This window comes from Fukomys damarensis, unplaced genomic scaffold, assembly GCF_012274545.1.
Source record: "Fukomys damarensis isolate Sample0158 unplaced genomic scaffold, DMR_v1.0_HiC HiC_scaffold_18, whole genome shotgun sequence".
In the NCBI taxonomy this organism is placed as follows: domain Eukaryota; kingdom Metazoa; phylum Chordata; class Mammalia; order Rodentia; family Bathyergidae; genus Fukomys; species Fukomys damarensis.
In genome coordinates, this window is record NW_022900930.1 from 11,057,915 (window position 1) to 11,063,924 (window position 6,010).

Genomic DNA, 6,010 nt, shown 5'->3' on the forward strand with positions numbered 1-6,010 from the left:
TCAGGCGGAAGCTGGGTGCCGGATCCTGCATCCTCCCACGTTCTCGGAGAAGGCAGCGCGGGGAGCGGCTGTCCTTTGAAGGCGGGCGCGGAGTCTTTGGGGGATGACTTTACGTTCTTTAAAGCTCACCTGTTTGACCCTCAGCCTTGTAATAAGTGAGAAGTGAGGTTGGGTGGTCTCCGATCGGCTCTTCGTTTTCCTACACAGGATTAGGGCTCTGGTGAGGACTTTTCCACCGACAGGAAGTGCAGGGCCCAGTAAAGGGTGGGTAAAACAAATGCAGTCCCCTGGGATCAAGAGTCCGCCCTCTTCATGATAGTAAACGAAAGAAGCAGAAATGCAACCTGGTTATTTAGGCGCCTAACAAATACTTATTGAACTACTTGTTGGGAAATGGGAGGCACTGGGGTGATCAAAGCCAGGTGAAATTTCTGTACTCAGTTGCTTGCAGGCTAGAGAGGGTGAGGGAGGAAAAAGTGTAAAATTGCAACAATAATAATTGCTAGTAAGGGGCATCAATATGCCACTCCAACACATGCCATTTTGACAAAAGATTATTTTGAGCCGCAAGACATTACGAAACTGAAGTTATAGGAGGAACTCTGCTTTTACCCACTTTGTCCAAAAGCAGAACAGGATAGTGTAAGTTTCCCATTGTAAAGGTAAGATAAACTTGTATTTGTTAAACAAAGAATTGTAAGACAAATCTTCCCATTTGTAAACATTTCTGTTTTTCTGACTAGGAAGAGTAGAATGTTCATCATCGCTAACAATGTTAATCTCAATGTGCATAAATACTACTTTTCTCTTTCATTAGCTTTCTTCATATATTTCTTTTAGCACAATTTACTGCCCCTAGAATAAACTCCCTTTATCTAATCACTTTTCCGCTGAGCACTGACCTTTGTTAAAGATGCTGTCAGGCCTAACCTTTCCTTCGGGTTTCTCTTTACTATGAAGTCTCATGCACACAAAATAAACTTTTTTTTTTTTTGTAATGTGTATTTTCTGTGCTTAATTCACAGTATGAACTATTGAATTTAAGAGGATAGAGAGGTTTTATCCATTTCTACTGCAGGAAAGATGGGTGTATATATAGTCCTATGAAGGCCTTTTGATTTGGATCAGCCCTGCAACATTTCTCCAAGAGACAACAGAGGGATAAATAGAAGAGATACGAATATGGAACTAGGAGAAAAAGCCATCTTGAGTTTGGGTGGTGTGTTTTGAGGAGTGAATTTTGGCAACAAATGAATCAAGGAGCTTTGTGTTTTAGAGAAGGAGGGCCAGTAGGATTGCGCAGGGTTGGTGTGGATCCTATTTAGGGAGATATTTTTCTCTGAGCAATGAAAAATTTTCAAAGGATTTTCAACGTGGAGATGAGTGACAAAAGATTTGAATTTTTAAGGCTCTCATGAGATTTAGGTAAACTGGCATATAAGTCTTTGATGATGAATGCTTAGAAATCATGTTCCCAGCATGCTTTAAAAAACACAGCTCTTGGGAACCACTGATTTCAGGGTTGAATTAGTTTTTAAAAAACCAGATCACTACTTGAGGCTCAAATAAATATGAGTATCTTGAGAGGAAAAAAACTTTTTCCTATTCAAGTTAGTTTAAAAAGTTCTACTACCACTTTGCTGTGCCATGAATGCAATGTGTTTTCACTTAAGGATGGTGGAGGCAAAAACCAAGTGCATTTGTATGTAGGCCATGGAAATGCGTTTAGACAATCTGTGAACTACCTGCTCCCTCCTGTAAACCACCGCGGCTGAGGTTTATACATATCCATCTCCCCAGATGAACAAACAGTGGGGAGATACTGTGATTTGAGTGTGTTCCCTCAAAGCATGTGGAGTTGGGGCCACAGGGAGGTAGGTCACGAGAGGTCCACCCTACTGAGTAGATTCAGGTTTGAGATTAGAAGTTTCATCTTTCTTGTTCTTTTGCAGTAATGTCCGGCCACATTATGATGCAGCGTTGCAGCCCTGTCATCTTAACTTCCAGCTTTGAAACTCTGAAATCTTTGTTCTTTTATAAATTACCCAGTTTGTGGCATTCTGTTACAGCAACACAAAACTTAAGACAGTAGAATTCCTGGAAAAGTAAATGATTCCTTTCTAAATGCCACCACGATACCTGTTCTTGTTTTGTGCCATAGTACTCCATCTTTGAAAGGAGGGATGGTTGGGGGACATGGTTGATCAGTGATGAGAGACAGCTGATCAGTAGTGATGATTGGTGGTACACAGGGATAGGTTCATATCCCAAGTATTGTAGCATGGCTCCCAAGGAAAGATCATATTTGAGGATTTTTAAGGTATGGCTTCCACAAACCCAGGAGGTTAGGTGGTAGTTACTAATTTCCTCTTTTGGGCTCTAGAACTGTCCTTGATGGCATTAGTGGGCCACTGGAATTGTTTATTTTGTGAGAAGGTTCCATATGGTCTTTTGCTTCCATGGTCACAGAATCCTAGGAGATTGTGTTCCTTCATCTCTCCCAGGAGATTCACCATGTTTCTAGCATTGAAACACCATTCTGAGATGCTGTCTAGGGACCAGTAACTTGAGACCTTAAAACTGTGTTTTCCCAATGTTGTATTTCAAAGACAACCGAATTTGTGAGGGTGCTTCTTAGGTTATTGGGTCCCACTCCAGCTCTTCCGAATTAGAACTTTTGGGAGCAGAACTACATGCACTTCAAACAACTGCTGTACAAACTGAAGTTTGAAAACCATTCTCTGAAAAAAAAGAATGTGAGGTTATTTAAAGCAGTTTTCGAAGTGAATACTGAACACTGATGTTATAACCTTTTAATATTCTCTAAATATTGTTACATAAAGTGAATCCATGCTACCTTTTACAATTTCAACGAAACTGCTATATATATGCCTGGCGCTTTAAGATTTATCTTATTTTTATCCTTTCCACAATTTGTAAACCAGGAATTACAAACTCTTAAAGATCAAACAGAGAAAAAAACTTAGAGAAGTTTTAAATTTTAAATTGTACAAAAATTTAAATAGTGTACATTAAAGCAGTCAGAATAGTATAATGAACTTCGATGTACAGTTAGCTATTTTCAATTCTCAACATATAGCCAGTGTTTATGCTTCCTATCCACTTCCGCTCACCCCTGTATTATTTCTTTCCTCATGTTATTTTGAAGCAAATCCGAGACATAATTTCATCTTTTATCTTTTTTTTTTTCTTTTTGGTACCAGCTATTGAACCCAGGAACTTATCATTTAGATCTCATCTCTAACTATGGATTTTCAGAGAATCTTTCCAGGATATCTTCCTTATTGTATCGCCTAATTTCTTTTTCAAGGCACTCATTTATGTTCTGATATTATTGGGTCTCTTTCCCACTAGAATGTAAATTAGTACAACTTCTCACATCTGTTCATCCCTGTGTACAATGGTACACAACGGGATCTCAACATTTTTCCTTTAAGGTAATGACTGACCTCTACAGTGCAGAAACCAAAGGTCACTTTTTTCCTTCAATCTTTCAGCACCAGTGCCACTGTTGACCACTTTCTCTTTCTATCCACTACCGTATCACTATTCATCTGGCTTTAAAAAATTTTTTTTATATTTTTATTTTTTATTTTTTTTTAGTTTTTCATATGATGTCACATTTCAGATTCTTTTTAAGATCTTCTACTCAATGTGCAAACATTAGTGTCCCAATAATTTGAACCTGGGCCTTCTCTGCTGTTTAATTTCCCTCTCTATGTATTTCATTTTGTGGCATTAAACATTGTCTTCATATTTCTGTTTTTTTTTTTGAGACAGAGTGTTGCTATGTGGCCTCAAACTCACTGTGTAGATGGGGCTGACCTAGAACTCACGGTGATCCTCCTGCCTCAGACTCCTGAATGCTGGGATTACAGGCGTGCGCCACCAGGACTGACTTGGCTTTGTATTTTGAATGTAACTCCCAAATGTATCTTAGCTTTGTACTTCAGGTGCATATTGATGGAGACCACCCTGAGTGAGCTACAAATTCATAAGCTGGCTTTTCATATTAAAAGTCCGAGTCTGCCTATTAATCCACAGTGGCTTGTCTGAAGAGCCAGCAGTTGATTTGCCAGAACGAAACAACTCCCCACACCAATGGTTACAGTGGAGGTCTCAATGATTTGTGACTGTGTGATGTCTTGGATGGCAAGACAGTAGCGCAGCTAAGGGCGACATGACTCTCGTACATAAAACTTCTATAGAGGCAGAAATTAATCTATGGAAAAAACCAAATTTCCCACCAGTATGTATCCAACATCAGTGCCTGGATGCCGAACAGTGACTTCAAACTTAAACGTTGAGAGAATTGTATTTATGGAGTTCTAATCCTGGAGGTTCCTCTGGTTATATTCCTCCTCCACTGATGTAGTTTGCTTTAGTTATACTGGCCTTCGTCTTTTCTATCCCTCAAATTTTGTTTTAATCATGGTTGTATCCCCAGTGTCTAGCACAGCACCTGGGAGGTACTGCTGGGTGATGGTAGGTGCTCCATAAATACGGGTACTGACCAAGTTAATGAATGACTTCTTCAAAACACAAAGCCAGTGCTCTCTGATTTCTCTACCTGCTGCTGCTTTCTCATCATTCAGGTCTCTTGCTTCAAAATCACTTCCTCAGGCTGCACGTGGTGACTCACACCTGTAATACCAGCCTCAAGGCAGGAGGATCCCTGTGAGTTCGAGACCAGCCTGGGCTACATAGTGAGTTCCAGGTCAGTCTCAACTACATAGTGAGACCCTGTCTCAAAAAAACAACAAAACAAACCAAAACCAAAACCAACCAACAAAAAAAAAATCACTTCCTCAGAGAGGCCCTTCCAGAATTTAACTGAGTCTTTACTGGATTACCCTATTATACAGCATTTTCATAAATACATTTGTCAATATCCAGGATATTGTCTAACTCGTATATCATTTGTCCTATACTTCATCAATGTCAGCTCCCCGAGTAGAGACGCCTTGTATGTATCCTCCGGGCCTGACAGGTGCCTGAAGCACATCAGGCATGCAACAATGAATGAGTGCATGAAAGAAATCCAGGCCTCTCAGAGCTCAGAGAGTTGTTTTCACTGGATGGTTCTTATTTAGGTTCATATTTTTTCCTCTTGCTATTTTGTACTTGTCATAGCTTCCAGGAAAAGAAATATGTAAAGGTTTTGGGCTCTCACACAATATATTTCCTTGCTACCATTTGCCTGAATCTTCTCTGTATCACTATTTAACAAACAGGAACCGAATACCACGTGCCAGGGGCCTAGGTTAGTCCCTGAACAAAAATAGTTGAACAGTGCTCACGGATGTAGCTCAGAGGCACCGTGCCTGCCTTGCAAATGCAAGCTTCTGAGTTCAATCCCCAGTATTCCCCCAAAAGAAAGGTTGAACAAAGGATGATAATTTCTCTCGGGCAAGTCATTAAGATTATTGAAATATAAGGGCTGAAAATGCAGTGCCGCAACTGCCTTGCAAACGCGAGGTCCTGAGTTCGACCTCCAGTACCGGGAAGAAAAAAAAAATTATAAATATATGCGCCAACGAAATATATACATTACTTAACGATACGTTACGTAACGATACTTTTTTTTTTTTTTTTTTGGTACCAGGGATAGAACTCAGGACCTTGAGCTTGCGAGACAGGCAGCGGAACTGAGCTAAATCCCCGACCCTTAACTATACTTCTTAGAGTTGGCGTCCCGATGATCCCTGCCTCTCACACCGCAACATCTTCGCACTTAGCTTTCAAGACCCCAGACTAGACCCCTGGCCCAGGACACAAGTGAGCCAGCTTCCAGCCCTCGGCCCCACCCACACATTTTTAGTTTCACTCGGCTCCCATGGCCCCGCCCCTAGAAGCAGCCACTCACAGCTGCCCACGCACCGCAGCTGGAGTGACGTAGCGGTGACGGAGGTACCTGCGCAGCGCCTGCGGCTGCGGTCTGCGGCCAGCTCTTCTCGTCTCTGCCGGCCGTGTCAGGCGTCGCTGCGCA